Consider the following 16,260-nt stretch of genomic DNA (forward strand, 5'->3'; position numbering starts at 1 on the left):
ACAAAGAGTATACGCTGCTGAAGTCGTCTGCTGTGAATTTTACTGGGAGCAGCCATATTGGTTACAAACAATCTGTTGCTAAGGTGGTTTCTAAGGCAGTTTCAATGGCGTTGTATGTGGCAGCTGTGAGTCTTGTGAAAGACGAACTTAAAATTATAAATAAAAGGCTACATTTTCACGAATAGCAGTGAATATATTTACTTTATACGTATAGGAAGGTTACATTTATCATATTATGAAACAAATTTACATTTTAATTCCTTCAATCGCCAATAACTTGCTGGACAAGTGAGTGAGAATCTCAAGCATGTACATGAGTGCCCGTTAATAATAATTTTAGATTGAGTTTAATTAAAATTATTGAAAATTGTTATGCTATATACTTCTGTTATATTGTTTGTTTAGCTTCAGTGAAAATGTTTAATATGGAAGAAACTTTATTTTTCAAGAAAATTAGTGATCAGATATTCGGAACAAGGGAGTATAGCGCTAGAATAACCAATGCATTTTAAAACGTACAATTACGCAGGGGTGCCCACAAGGGGGGGCTATGACGCAAAGTGCGTCATTGAAATATTTGGGGGGGGTAAAAATCTGTCTAAATATGTTTGAGGGAATGTAAAAATTAATCGAAAAGAAGATTTTTTTCATGGAAGAACACCTACGGGTAGACAATTGGGGGGGGGGGCACCACTGAATTACGAATACATAATTTCAGAAACTTAGCATCTTCGTGGAAATAATTTCCTAATTTATTCTTCATTCTTTTGTTAGCGGGTGTCCATTCTTTGCTTGGCACTGGTAAAGTTGAAATGCGTCACCAGAAATAATTAAATAATTTAAAAGGTATAACTCTCTAACTATCTATATAATGTCCTAATGTTATCTGAATTATTTTCTTTGCGTCTACCACAAACGACGTACAGATTTGTAACATGCCAGCATTATACATATATTAAAATTCATAAGAAGAACACGTACCAACTTACGCTGGGTGGTCACTTCACGTAACACTACATCTATGATGATTAAGGGCAGCTTGAAGCTCGAGTGCATGAAAGCATGCATCTGTAGGGAGCAGGCGGATCAGTGAAGTTTGATATGCGTGAAAGAAAGACAGGTACGAAAAGCGTACACTAGCCAGTGGATTTGCATTTCAATTTCTTAGTAACCATGGCACATTTTTAACGCTGTTTCTATGTTCTTCTACAAAATTAATTTTCTTGCACAGAAGTATTTTCGTAGATTAGACAAATTTTACACATAAATTTTCACATAATGATCCCGTATTTTCCATGCGTACTTAGCGTAGATCGATATGATGGAGCAATTATATTTTATGTCAAATGGGATGAAACAAATTAACAAGTCTGGTTTAAACTTTACTATATTGCCTGTACTATACTCTTACCAAAATTCATATGCGGTAAGGTACGGTTAGGTTAGCTTGTGATTACTTAAATGCGATTGTCTTGCATATATGTGTAATGCCGATTTACCTTTTTAAAATCATCCATTGCCTGCAAATCTCAATTGTATCAAGAGTTTCAAATTTTTACACATATATGTAATCACAAAGGTAAAATTGTTATCGAACTTTCGCTGGTGAGGATCGGAAAGAGCGGAGGCAGGCGAATATCACACTCCATGCTGGGCAGGCACTGTTCGAAGATTATAGTATGCCTTTAAACGTGTAATTCAATTATCAGTTTACTAAGAAACGATTTTACAGTGTTCTGAGTATTAATATATATTAAACAGCGAAATTAGCCTAAAAATGTCACAAAAAAAAAAAAAAAAGAGCAAGAGAGCTTTGGTAAAAATATGTCTATTTTAATTTCTTTCTGGCAGAATAAGCTAGGAGAGAAAGTGTTCTTCAAAAACATTGAGATATATCTGTTCGCCTAATAAGTAACTAATCATTATATCGCTTGTTGTACAGTATGGCTTTGTTTTTGTTTCTCTTTAATATGTTATATAGTACAATATTTCTAATTTTATTCTTGAAAAAAAAAAAAAAACATTACATGTACCTCTTAAACTGTCATGGTTATATCCGAAAACGAAACAAATCATTTTCATAGGCGAGTACCATGTAAACTTCTTCATATAACCCGCTCAAAGCTGGTTTGTTTGTAACCAGCTAGCTGAACAGAAGCGGAAATGACGTTTACTTCACCAGCGTATTCCCAAGAGAGAGCGAGTCTATCCTCACAATGGAAATTTTTCAAGGCGCGATATGACAAAAGACGATCGGGTAAAGACAGTCAGCGCCGCCAGCAGCAGGCACGCGAACTACCGTGGTTGCCATAGCGTAGCGGTAGCCTTATCCAAGTGTAAAGTAACAAATGTTCAAATTAACTGTTGTGAAACTATTTCTTCGATTTTGTTGAATGCTTTCTCCCAGAGTTCAGAACAGCCAGAAGTGCAAGTTACTATTTTCGAAATGAAATAACAGAAAATCTAATGTTGAAAACAAGAAATTTTGCGTATTTTGAGTTCGATTTCAGAGGGCGCTAGGAAAATGCTTGGCGGGCGCCTTGGCGCCCGCGGGCACCGCGTTGGACAGGGCTGGTGTAGAGGCTGTAAGAGAGCTTAGCAGAGGGTACTGGACGATATCAAAGTTGAAGAGTTCCAGAGATGCTTGAAACAGTGAGAGAGAAGACTGAAGAAATGAATCGCATCTAATGGAGAGTACTTAGGAGGAGACTAAAAGTACTTTGTAAAAAACTTAATAAATTTTTTTGTTAGAACAAAAGCCCGGTTTCTTTCTCTCTTCCCCTAGTATAATGCGCGACCTTTCTAATTTTTAAGGAGACATATTTGCTCAAGTCAGTTTCGTAAGTTCTTAAATACATTTTACAACATCCGTAGTATGATTTTTCTGTATTCCTGATGTCTTTAATTCATTTACTTAATTCATTATCTGGAAGCCATGAATTTTGGAAGTTTTTATGACAGCTCCAATTTAGTCATTATGTTATATAATATGGATCAGTGGCGTATTTGCGATTTTGTTTCGGGGGAGGGGCTATGCAGAACCCGTGAATAACCACTTATATTCTTCCTTAGAAATGGTAAGAATTACTATTGTTGTATGTGGAATTTCAGGGAAGGACTGAGCCCGATAGCCACTCCCCTAAATACGCCACTGATATGGATAATACAGTAACGCAATTAAATTTGCGATTCACGTTTACATAGTTTCATACAATTGCTAGGCCTAAGCATTAACTGAAACATCAATACTGTCAGTGATACTGCAACAGTGCAAACTCAGCAAAAGTGTAATTATTGTCACATCTGGAGATTAAAAAATACTAAAACAAGAATTAAAATAGTATTGATTATGTTGTTTTACTAAAACTACTGTTTGTTGTGAATGAAATATTTAGCAAACAGAACTTTTAGTGTAGAATATAAAACTAATAATCTGTGATTTCATGTATGAAAATACGAAAATAGCGCATTCTTAAGAGTTATAGCCTGCAGATAATTAAAAGTAGGCCAAAAGTAGCGTGTCGTCCAATTTAAAATTTTGGTAGCGAGGACGCTTAAAAATCGCACAATCCGCTACTTGTAGCCCACTCTGGCAACACTGCTCACGATCATAAACTTAACGTCTCAAATGTCTTGACTAGCAGTGGTCGAAGTGAGACGGTATGCGCTGGTATCACATACCGCCTTTGGTTTTGCAGTGATGAAGGCATACCATCTCTGGTTTTTCAATGATTTAAATATATCATCACTAGAAAGTAGATGCTAAACACCTTTATAAATCCATTTTTATGCATAGTAGGTCTAAATGACGAATAGCTTTGCACATAGAAGTTTTGTTTCTTATGTAGAACTAATTTCTAAATTGACAACACCGACATTTCTCTTATATTTTTCCTATCTTTTGTTTTTAAAATCAGGGTCTTCAAAGGAGTTCATCTAGTTTATATTTTGATGTGTCATATTGAATCAAGGATCTTATAAAATAGAGGATTTGCCCTTACAACAAAATCTTGAAGCCATACGTCACAGTTTCGCCACCCCTACTCTGCCCACTTCGCCCAATAGGATCGCAATATTTTGAGCCAACAATCATAGCGGAAACGAAAGTAGCCTGTAAAATTTGAAAAATGAAAAGAGAAAGATCCCGGTGGTGATTGCTTGTAGCGCCAGGTTTTGTAATAATAGAAATAAAAAAAAATTAGACAGCGGGTTTTGGGTTCACATTCCGTCTGTCACTATTTATTCCCTGTGCACCACCGTTAAAGTCTCCGTTCCCCGAACTAAGATGGTTTGTGACTCGATAAGGATTGGTCTCACGGTTTGGAAATCCTATCTCCCCGCGGTGTCCCAGGGCTTTAGGGAAACAAGATCCCTCTAAAACCGTGTAAGCAAATGAAACTTGATATTATTCGCATACATATCCTGAATTCACATGCTGCAACGCTGAAAGAGAATTTTGCTCTAATGTTTGGTTTGTGTGGATGAACTAGACTGACTTTCACTGACTTTCCAAATGGACTGAATGATAATAGTAGTAATAAGAATAAAACCAGAAAATAAACGAATATCTAGAATTTAAAATTTAGTTGAAAATTCTGAAAATCAGTCTAATCCCCACTATAATCGAGAAATGCTTATATTGCCTAATTTGCCTAACAGATCCTTCGGAAACCAATGATATGCTTAAGGTTAGGGATACAACTTGTTTATTAAAGAAAAAGCTTACGAATTTGGTTAACAATGTAATAAAAAAAAATTTTAATGAGCAAACGAAAACAACAACAAAAAAATGTTTTCTAAAAAAAATTAAGCAGGCCGAAAGTTAACATTGACTTTTGAGTTTTCTGACAACAAATGTTCAGAATAGGGCATAAGGCCTTAAACAAAAAAAAGAAATCAATTTAAGTAAATTACATCTGAGCTTTCTTTCTTGAACTATGTAGTGAATGAATTGTTATCATTAACCTGACACAAATAAACAAACTGTGGAATTGATGTTCATGACTAGTGCTAGATGCAATCTTACATTGTTTACATTTTATATAGAGCTTCCCTGATTTACATAGATATCATACCAAACTGGTTAAATTACAATTTTGCATTTGAAAAATATCTAATTATTTGACATTGTATGCTAAGTATATAGTTTACGTTGATCAGCTGATATGTTTTGACTATAACCTTTTTAATATTTACGAAATTAAGATATTATATAGCTTGACGGAATTTGAATGTAACTAATGTAACTAATAAAATTAATGAGTGTAGCATTACTATTTGGTTATACATAAAGGCTACATATATATACACATATTAACACAAGTAGAAGATCAATAGACACCAACATATATAGATATATATAAAAATCATAAGTAAATACATGCATGCACACATAAAAATCAAATGACATATGAATATAAATAATAAATGTCAAGACGTCTCTCGAGATTTTTTTTTTAACCTGAATATATTGAGTTTTAGTGATTTTCTCTCTCTCATTAATAAGATTGGTTTACGGCCGGACATGTTCATGTATTCGCCTAGTTTATGCGCATAAACGTCTGATCGCTCGATTTTTAGAGGATCAGACTGACGTTATAATTGCGGCTTTACTTAGCCTACTTCGTGTTTTTCCATCCGTATTCTATCTGACTGAAATAATGTCGGTTCCGCTTTCTTTACGGATTATGTATGTCTAACCAAGACAATGATTAATTGCGAGACTAGTCGCATATACATCATAGTTACTAATTAATCCTTTAGCTCTCTTACTTAACATATTTTTGTTGAAACATTACAATTTTATTTATTAGAGTTTTACTAGCGTATAGATCGAAATAGACTCATTTAGTGCGTTCACTTCTATGCAAAATTACTTTACAAACACAATAATCTTTGGACAATGGGAGCAATGTCTTGAATATATTTTCTAGTAATACCTATAACGCCTTGTTCAAAATTATCTTAAAATTCTAATATTTCATGTCCATAGCGCAGATGATACATGTTCGCTTCATACAAACTTCAACATAGTAGGATGCATACTTCCTTCATGACAAATTTCACAGTTCGAGTCGTTAAAGGTCTACAACCTGTCATTCGATCTACTTTTAAATTAACTTTCTTTATATATTATTAAAAAAATCTAAGTGACGAATAGAGTACTGTCACAAACTACTATCTTTTTCATAAAAACCATGACATATTCACTAAAGTTACAGAATATATATATATATATCAGTATCATTGTAAAAAAAAAAAGTATCTTTATTTTCAATAAGCCTTGCTCAAAAAAAAAAAAAATTCTAATGTTTAGTAATTATAGTTCAAGTTGGAAAATCTTTTCTTTACGCGGTGTAAATGCGTTAACAGTTTTTAAATAGTTCCGACTTTTATATCGCGAACGTCTTGCATTTTATTCAAGGCCGAAAATTTCCCTTTTAGCATCAACAAAAAATAATTTGGATGGGTCCTACCTTTCGCCGTACACACTGCTCTCACCACCATAGATCTGATCACACACATACAGATGTCCCAGCGTTTATTGGCTTCCTTCTTTCGTGAGAAGTGTCCTGGATCCGGAGTTCCTCTCTTCGATTCCTGCTGTGTCCTCCTCTTAAACTGGAAGGGGCGTCGCTCTTGGGCGTCTCCTGATCCATCAAGGTGGGGCTTCTGTTGGTCCATCTCTGATAGGATGCACTCTCACTAACAGCACTTTCAAACGTCACACTGCACCAACATCACTCTCGGTGTTAGAAGTGTAGTGTTACACGGATAAATAGTATTTATTGTTTTTAAGTATTGTGCATGATACTTCAAAACTGATTATGTATGATTAAAACTAGTTCAAGTGCTTTCGGTGCGTATGTAGGTTATCCTAATTGTCTGTAATAGCTCGTGAACATGTTTATAAGTACGAAACTCTGTCACTCAAAGAGATGTTTGTAGGCGTTTCGCGATCTATATATATTAGCAGCGTTAAAAAAAAGTTTATGTATATATGTTTATATATAAATATATTTTGAAGAAGATCAATGTGTAACTTATTATGCTTGGGAAAGATTGCAACTTCGTACACTCGGCTTCGGTAAGTTTAGCCGCACATTATTATTATGAGATTAACTTGTGATTATAAATGTAGTGTGTGTGTAAGTTCCGGGTATGTTTTTGTGTTGCGGTGGTACGATGTTTCCCGGTGAAGAATTATTTTACGACTGACTTGGAGTTTTTAATTTTTAACCTGCCGATCTTTTTGGATACGCCTCTAACGGTGTCTTCGATTTCGTCTCTGTTTTCTTATTCGTTAACTTATTTTGGTGTCCTAAATTTTGATTCTCTTGGTCTCCGCCTATTTACGGTGTTCGGGCGTCGCTTCTCCAACGTACGTGTTTTCTTCAAATTTCACATGTTGTATCGAAAATTTTTATGAGGGTTGATTTGGCACCTAGTTGTCTCGTGCGTGGTCTTGGACCATTTCACAGTTCTATGTTAAAATTTTATCTTGGTTCTGCGTGGCGACATATGGTCTATGCTGTGATTTTGACAAATTCGCAGAGATTATATTTCTACTTGGATTCTATTCAACGTGTTCAGACTTCATTATTTTTCTCAATTTCACAAAAAGATGCTAAAAGCTGTTTTGTTCTTCTTTCTTGGGTTCACGCCGGGTACTCTGTTGTGTGTAGTCTTCTACGTATGTGGCTAAGGCAGTGGTATTAAGAGACAATAGAAGGGTCTTGCAACTTTCCTCGCCGCACGGACAGGTATACAAAAAAAAATAAAACATCTTACTTCTCGAATAGTAAGGGAAAATAGAGAATGTTCCTTTGCCTCTTTAAACAAACTAAAATGAAAATGAAAATTATATTCACTAATGTTCATAATTATACGCAAAATTGAGTTTAAAAGATTTATTTAAGAATTAAATAAAAATGGTAATGATGCAACTGTCACAGTTATCCCCCTCCTAAGATGGAGCAGATGATGCAACTTAGTTGAAGCAGATCTCCATCCTAAGAGAAACTTTGTGATTGACATTGCATCATGAATTCTAAGTGCAAATTGAAAATTACATAAAAATCCGAACCCTAATCAGAAATTTCAAAGTTCACAAAGATATTCTGAAGTACATGAAAATCCTATCCCTAATTTTGACGTTCATAGAAAAGTTGAAGTACATAAAAATCCGAACCCTGATTGATTTTTACCTCGTGTGCTCTGATCTTCAGTCAGGATGATAGGTCTCAGGTGTCGAGTTTGTGGTCAGTTCAAGCTGCTGGACTCAAGCTTATGAGGCATGTTTTAAATAATATGACTTTTATCTTAATTGTCTCTTGGAGTTCTTCTTTACTGTTCTTTCTTCTGGTCTGTATCATCGCAGGTGTAATAATTGGAACTCTTCGTTATTTTATCTGCGCGGGATACGACTTCTTACTTTTCTTCCAAAGTGCTGGCTGCCCTAGGTAACAGAACAACAAAACAATAATATTATATCATCTTCAGCGTCTGGGATCATCGGGAAAGAGAGCATTGGTTACAGAGGGTGGCATGGAGCTTCAATTCCTCCATGTGCGAGGGCCAAGCCACTGCTCGCACTTCTGCTTTTATCCTTCGGCCATGATTCTTCTTCAGTAACACAACTTTAAAATATAAGGAGAGTAAAATGATTATGGCAAAGTTCCATGTCGCGAACATCCAATTGTGGGAACTTGCAAACATCTTGGTGGAATTGTCATCTGCTCGCAGCTCGTAGCTCACTATTTCTTTGGCTCGGCGCGTTTTCGCAGGTATCATCACCAAGGGGAAGGGGTGCGTTGAGTCTCTGCTCTAAACGCAAAACTCCACTTCAGAGAGCTCAAATCGGGAATCCTTCTCTACCGATTGCTCTGTATATAGGCACTTCTTCGTGCATGACAAAAATTATATCTCCTGGGCCGGTTTTAATGCTGGGTTGCGCACATTGGTGAACGTCTTTTTCCAATCTTCCTCTGTAATTTTTATTGCCTCACATCCGGTATCTGAAATAAAGTTAAAGTAAATACGCTGGTAAACAATTTCACTTCTGGGCATTATGCGTCCATATAATTCATCTTCTCATTCTTTATGTTTATCTTCTAGGGTTAGCCACTTGGATAAGAGATGCAGTTACATTCAAATGCGCTGTGCCATAGACAAAATTCTCTTATATTTCTTTCATCAGTTTCTTGCTAAATTTTCTCCTCCGCGCTAATGTTTCCGTTTTTAATTATTCTTTTCTTGCATTATCTTCTTGCGATTCTTCTTCTTTACTTTTTGCATGCAATCATTCTATTCCTGTGCTTCTATTTGTTTTCATGCCATTGTATATTTGAGGTTGTTTTCTAGCAAGCTGTCACGTGACCTTGACTCGAACCTGGACCGTTGCAAGTCAGTTTTTAGTAAACAAATGTCATGGCCGGGTGAATGGTGACAATGCCGATACCATTCTTGCCATTTTCAAGGTTTTCCTCTCCATCATCTGGGTACCTCCAATTGTCCTTACTCATTTCTTGAGTTCTCACCACTTTGATAGGTGCAATCAATGTATCGCCTTGGCCATCTTTACATCGTGCGTCTAACTTGTGTTCTCCTCTCCTGGTACCTTCATCCTGAACGGTAATACATTGCGGATTTGCTTCGTTCTCCCAGTTATCATCGCTCATCTCTTGTGTTTCATTTGGTCTGACTTGACTGTGAATCTCTTGTCGGTCACATGGACTTCTCTGGCCGTTGTAATTTATCCATGAATCTTGGTCTTCGACCTCAAGTATTCCTTTTCCTTCTACATTTCTGGAGTCTTCTGCCCATTTTCTCCGTGCCGTCAGGTAATTATTCCTCCTGTAATAGTTATGGCTGCGTTGCCATCCTGGACGTTTGTTGTGGAAACATTTCAATCTTGCATCTTTGTGCCGTATTGGCTGTATTCTTGCCTTCCCAGGGACCATTCTTCCACGCATTTTGCGTTTAATCTTAAATTTCGGAGTGTTCAAAGCGTTGGAAACGCTTGTGCTTATCTCTGCAGGTGGGTCAGTCTGTTTGGCCTCCTGGTGTGTATCTTGCACAATTTCTTCTGATGGGGGTTCCTCCAATACCACTTCTTCCGGTTCGCTCCTTTCTACTATTTGACTGTGCTGTTCTCGTTCTGGAATAACCTCAGCGTCTTGCATATTTTCCTCGTGAAGTGGTTCTTCTCGAATCTCATCTGTCTCCTGCTTCCCTCTGAGCTCTTCTCGCTCTTCTCGTTCTCTTCTCATTTCTTGGATATTTTCGTCAAGCTTCTTATTTACTCCTTTTATTTCTTCTCGTAGTTTTCTTGTTTCTTGTATGTTATCGTCCATCTTCCTGATCAGTATCTGGAACATGGCGACTATCTCCGCGTTTGTCAGGCCTCCATTGGCATCATCGGGCTGCTTTCCGGTCATCATCTTGCTCCTTTACGCAATGTTTATATCTGAAACTAAAAATATACGGCTTTGGTGCCAAATTATTTTTGCACATACACAAAAATATATTTATTAATTACTAATTTAATTTTTTTAAAACAGTATTCTTGCAGTATACAAATGAAATATTAAATTTCGTCGTTAGTAATGGTTCACACACACAACACGTTTTACGTTATTTATTTATTTATTCATGAAATATGCCTGAGTGTACGATCTTTTGCAATAATTCCAAAGCATAGTAATTCACACTTTAAATCATCTTATTTTAAAATTGACTAAATGCTATACTTAATCTACATTAGTGTTGATACATTTCTAGCTTAATCCTATACATACTGAAAGTTCAAATGATAAACGAATATATGCATACCTTAAATATAAACTAATAGAAGAAAAGTTATTTCTATGTAAATATATATATATATATATATATATATATATATATATAAATGACTATTTTATAAATATCTGGATGGTAACAGGTTCGATTTGATTTTAGCAACTTGTAGTTATTATCCTATTTCTATTTTCCTCACCTGGTTACCTTATTTTTCTTCTTTTTCTTCTTTTCCTTGTTCATTCACCCATTTTCAATACACATAAATTCTGCAAACTGAATATTCTCTATTGCTAGCTCAACGTAAACATAACTTACATTCTTCTAGCTGAAAAAGAAATGAAATTGGAGGGGAAAAGAACGTTGATCGTTCCTGGAAGTACTGTTCAACTTCCGCTGAATTTAGTTCGATTCCAAGGCTCATTATGTAGGCGATAATAATCTTAGCAAGAAGTTACTTTTTTTTTTTTTTTTAAACCCTTCAATGGTAATCGAGTTCTTTGAAGCGTATTCGTCGAGACTGTAAAGTAATTATGGTGTCTGACAATTAATTATCGCATCTAAAAATAAGTTATCGAATCTAAAAATTAATTATCGAGTTCGAAAATTAATTATCGGGTTTAAAAATTGATTATCGGGTTCGAAAATTAATTATCATGTCTGAGCGTAAATTATCGAGTTTAAAATAAATTATCGAGTCTAAAAATTAACTATCGAGTTCGAAAGTTAACAATCGAGTCTGAACGTAAATTATCGAGTTCGAGAATGAATTATCGGGTTCCTGTTCGGATGCGCCATATTTGTAAAATTTGAAAAATGAAAGGAGAAAGATCCCGGTGGTGATTGCTTGTAGCGCCAGGTTTTGTAATAATAGAAATAAAAAAAAATTAGACAGCGGGTTTTGGGTTCACATTCCGTCTGTCACTATTTATTCCCTGTGCACCACCGTTAAAGTCTCCGTTCCCCGAACTAAGATGGTTTGTGACTCGATAAGGATTGGTCTCACGGTTTGGAAATCCTATCTCCCCGCGGTGTCCCAGGGCTTTAGGGAAACAAGATCCCTCTAAAACCGTGTAAGCAAATGAAACTTGATATTATTCGCATACATATCCTGAATTCACATGCTGCAACGCTGAAAGAGAATTTTGCTCTAATGTTTGGTTTGTGTGGATGAACTAGACTGACTTTCACTGACTTTCCAAATGGACTGAATGATAATAGTAGTAATAAGAATAAAACCAGAAAATAAACGAATATCTAGAATTTAAAATTTAGTTGAAAATTCTGAAAATCAGTCTAATCCCCACTATAATCGAGAAATGCTTATATTGCCTAATTTGCCTAACAGATCCTTCGGAAACCAATGATATGCTTAAGGTTAGGGATACAACTTGTTTATTAAAGAAAAAGCTTACGAATTTGGTTAACAATGTAATAAAAAAAAATTTTAATGAGCAAACGAAAACAACAACAAAAAAATGTTTTCTAAAAAAAATTAAGCAGGCCGAAAGTTAACATTGACTTTTGAGTTTTCTGACAACAAATGTTCAGAATAGGGCATAAGGCCTTAAACAAAAAAAAGAAATCAATTTAAGTAAATTACATCTGAGCTTTCTTTCTTGAACTATGTAGTGAATGAATTGTTATCATTAACCTGACACAAATAAACAAACTGTGGAATTGATGTTCATGACTAGTGCTAGATGCAATCTTACATTGTTTACATTTTATATAGAGCTTCCCTGATTTACATAGATATCATACCAAACTGGTTAAATTACAATTTTGCATTTGAAAAATATCTAATTATTTGACATTGTATGCTAAGTATATAGTTTACGTTGATCAGCTGATATGTTTTGACTATAACCTTTTTAATATTTACGAAATTAAGATATTATATAGCTTGACGGAATTTGAATGTAACTACCTATATCTTATTTGGGTGAAAACCTAAATATTGGGATGATTTAAAATAGGTTGAAACGAGTTGAAGTAATTGGAAATGAGTTGAAGTAGATTAAAAATAAAAAAATAAGTCGAGAAACAAGTCATGACTTTGATTTGAGATTCGTGGGAAGTATGAAAGAAACATAGAATGATCAAAAGGAGTTAAGTAAACCTACTGCCTGACTGCTAACCATTTCTAATTATTTAAATTAATAACTGAGAATGAAAATAAGTACACTAAATATGCAATTTGACATTTACCTAACAAGAATACACCATCAAATACATAAAATTAATGAGTGTAGCATTACTATTTGGTTATGCATAAAGGCTACATATATATACACATATTAACACAAGTAGAAGATCAATAGACACCAACATATATAGATATATATAAAAATCATAAGTAAATACATGCATGCACACATAAAAATCAAATGACATATGAATATAAATAATAAATGTCAAGACGTCTCTCGAGATTTTTTTTTTAACCTGAATATATTGAGTTTTAGTGATTTTCTCTCTCTCATTAATAAGATTGGTTTACGGCCGGACATGTTCATGTATTCGCCTAGTTTATGCGCATAAACGTCTGATCGCTCGATTTTTAGAGGATCAGACTGACGTTATAATTGCGGCTTTACTTAGCCTACTTCGTGTTTTTCCATCCGTATTCTATCTGACTGAAATAATGTCGGTTCCGCTTTCTTTACGGATTATGTATGTCTAACCAAGACAATGATTAATTGCGAGACTAGTCGCATATACATCATAGTTACTAATTAATCCTTTAGCTCTCTTACTTAACATATTTTTGTTGAAACATTACAATATTATTTATTAGAGTTTTACTAGCGTATAGATCGAAATAGACTCATTTAGTGCGTTCACTTCTATGCAAAATTACTTTACAAACACAATAATCTTTGGACAATGGGAGCAATGTCTTGAATATATTTTCTAGTAATACCTATAACGCCTTGTTCAAAATTATCTTAAAATTCTAATATTTCATGTCCATAGCGCAGATGATACATGTTCGCTTCATACAAACTTCAACATAGTAGGATGCATACTTCCTTCATGACAAATTTCACAGTTCGAGTCGTTAAAGGTCTACAACCTGTCATTCGATCTACTTTTAAATTAACTTTCTTTATATATTATTAAAAAAAATCTAAGTGACGAATAGAGTACTGACACAAACTACTATCTTTTTCATAAAAACCATGACATATTCACTAAAGTTACAGAATATATATATATATATCAGTATCATTGTAAAAAAAAAGTATCTTTATTTTCAATAAGCCTTGCTCAAAAAAAAATTCTAATGTTTAGTAATTATAGTTCAAGTTGGAAAATCTTTTCTTTACGCGGTGTAAATGCGTTAACAGTTTTTAAATAGTTCCGACTTTTATATCGCGAACGTCTTGCATTTTATTCAAGGCCGAAAATTTCCCTTTTAGCATCAACAAAAAATAATTTGGATGGGTCCTACCTTTCGCCGTACACACTGCTCTCACCACCATAGATCTGATCACACACATACAGATGTCCCAGCGTTTATTGGCTTCCTTCTTTCGTGAGAAGTGTCCTGGATCCGGAGTTCCTCTCTTCGATTCCTGCTGTGTCCTCCTCTTAAACTGGAAGGGGCGTCGCTCTTGGGCGTCTCCTGATCCATCAAGGTGGGGCTTCTGTTGGTCCATCTCTGATAGGATGCACTCTCACTAACAGCACTTTCAAACGTCACACTGCACCAACATCACTCTCGGTGTTAGAAGTGTAGTGTTACACGGATAAATAGTATTTATTGTTTTTAAGTATTGTGCATGATACTTCAAAACTGATTATGTATGATTAAAACTAGTTCAAGTGCTTTCGGTGCGTATGTAGGTTATCCTAATTGTCTGTAATAGCTCGTGAACATGTTTATAAGTACGAAACTCTGTCACTCAAAGAGATGTTTGTAGGCGTTTCGCGATCTATATATATTAGCAGCGTTAAAAAAAAAGTTTATGTATATATGTTTATATATAAATATATTTTGAAGAAGATCAATGTGTAACTTATTATGCTTGGGAAAGATTGCAACTTCGTACACTCGGCTTCGGTAAGTTTAGCCGCACATTATTATTATGAGATTAACTTGTGATTATAAATGTAGTGTGTGTGTAAGTTCCGGGTATGTTTTTGTGTTGCGGTGGTACGATGTTTCCCGGTGAAGAATTATTTTACGACTGACTTGGAGTTTTTAATTTTTAACCTGCCGATCTTTTTGGATACGCCTCTAACGGTGTCTTCGATTTCGTCTCTGTTTTCTTATTCGTTAACTTATTTTGGTGTCCTAAATTTTGATTCTCTTGGTCTCCGCCTATTTACGGTGTTCGGGCGTCGCTTCTCCAACGTACGTGTTTTCTTCAAATTTCACATGTTGTATCGAAAATTTTTATGAGGGTTGATTTGGCACCTAGTTGTCTCGTGCGTGGTCTTGGACCATTTCACAGTTCTATGTTAAAATTTTATCTTGGTTCTGCGTGGCGACATATGGTCTATGCTGTGATTTTGACAAATTCGCAGAGATTATATTTCCACTTGGATTCTATTCAACGTGTTCAGACTTCATTATTTTTCTCAATTTCACAAAAAGATGCTAAAAGCTGTTTTGTTCTTCTTTCTTGGGTTCACGCCGGGTACTCTGTTGTGTGTAGTCTTCTACGTATGTGGCTAAGGCAGTGGTATTAAGAGACAATAGAAGGGTCTTGCAACTGTCCTCGCCGCACGGACAGGTATACAAAAAAAAAATAAAACATCTTACTTCTCGAATAGTAAGGGAAAATAGAGAATGTTCCTTTGCCTCTTTAAACAAACTAAAATGAAAATGAAAATTATATTCACTAATGTTCATAATTATACGCAAAATTGAGTTTAAAAGATTTATTTAAGAATTAAATAAAAATGGTAATGATGTAACTGTCACAAGCCAATCAGACGATGGTAGAAACGAGAGTAGCCAATCAGATGTGCCGATGCTCGATTGCTTTTTGGCCTCACCGATTTAATAGGATGAAGATACATATGGGCGGATCCTCTATTTATAACATCCTTGTATTGAATTGTTTCTTTGTTATGTGTATGTGTGTGTGTGTCTTCTTGCCTTAATGCATATAAATACCGTGTTTTGAGCACGGGCGGATATACGGACTGTCTGAAGAAGGAGCGGACCTTGCGGGTGTTTGAAATACCCGCAGTCGAGTGGGGGACCGGGAGTTTTCCCGCAGGAAAATGTTAATATCCTCATTCGTTTTTTTTATCACTTTCATGCATATTTCTCTAAAATACAACGTAGAACATACGGGGGTATAAGTCTATCCATATACCCCCCATGTTACTACTATCCATATCCCCCCACCCCAGAGAAGTTCTCCAATGATTTTCAGTCATTATGTAAATAAAAATGCAATCGTTTAGGCAACATACCCTCACTACATTTCAACATTTACA

General features: G+C 35.2%; 1 protein-coding gene across 4 annotated transcripts in view; it reads left to right on the top strand.

The window, feature by feature from the left end:
* Window positions 1–16,260, top strand: part of LOC145672898 (aldehyde dehydrogenase, dimeric NADP-preferring-like) — a 448,381-nt gene that overhangs the window by 319,710 nt on the left and 112,411 nt on the right. The window lies entirely within an intron of this gene.

Source organism: Thermobia domestica, chromosome 16 (assembly GCF_964235325.1).
Source record: "Thermobia domestica chromosome 16, izTheDome1.hap1.1, whole genome shotgun sequence".
Lineage (NCBI taxonomy): Eukaryota > Metazoa > Arthropoda > Insecta > Zygentoma > Lepismatidae > Thermobia > Thermobia domestica.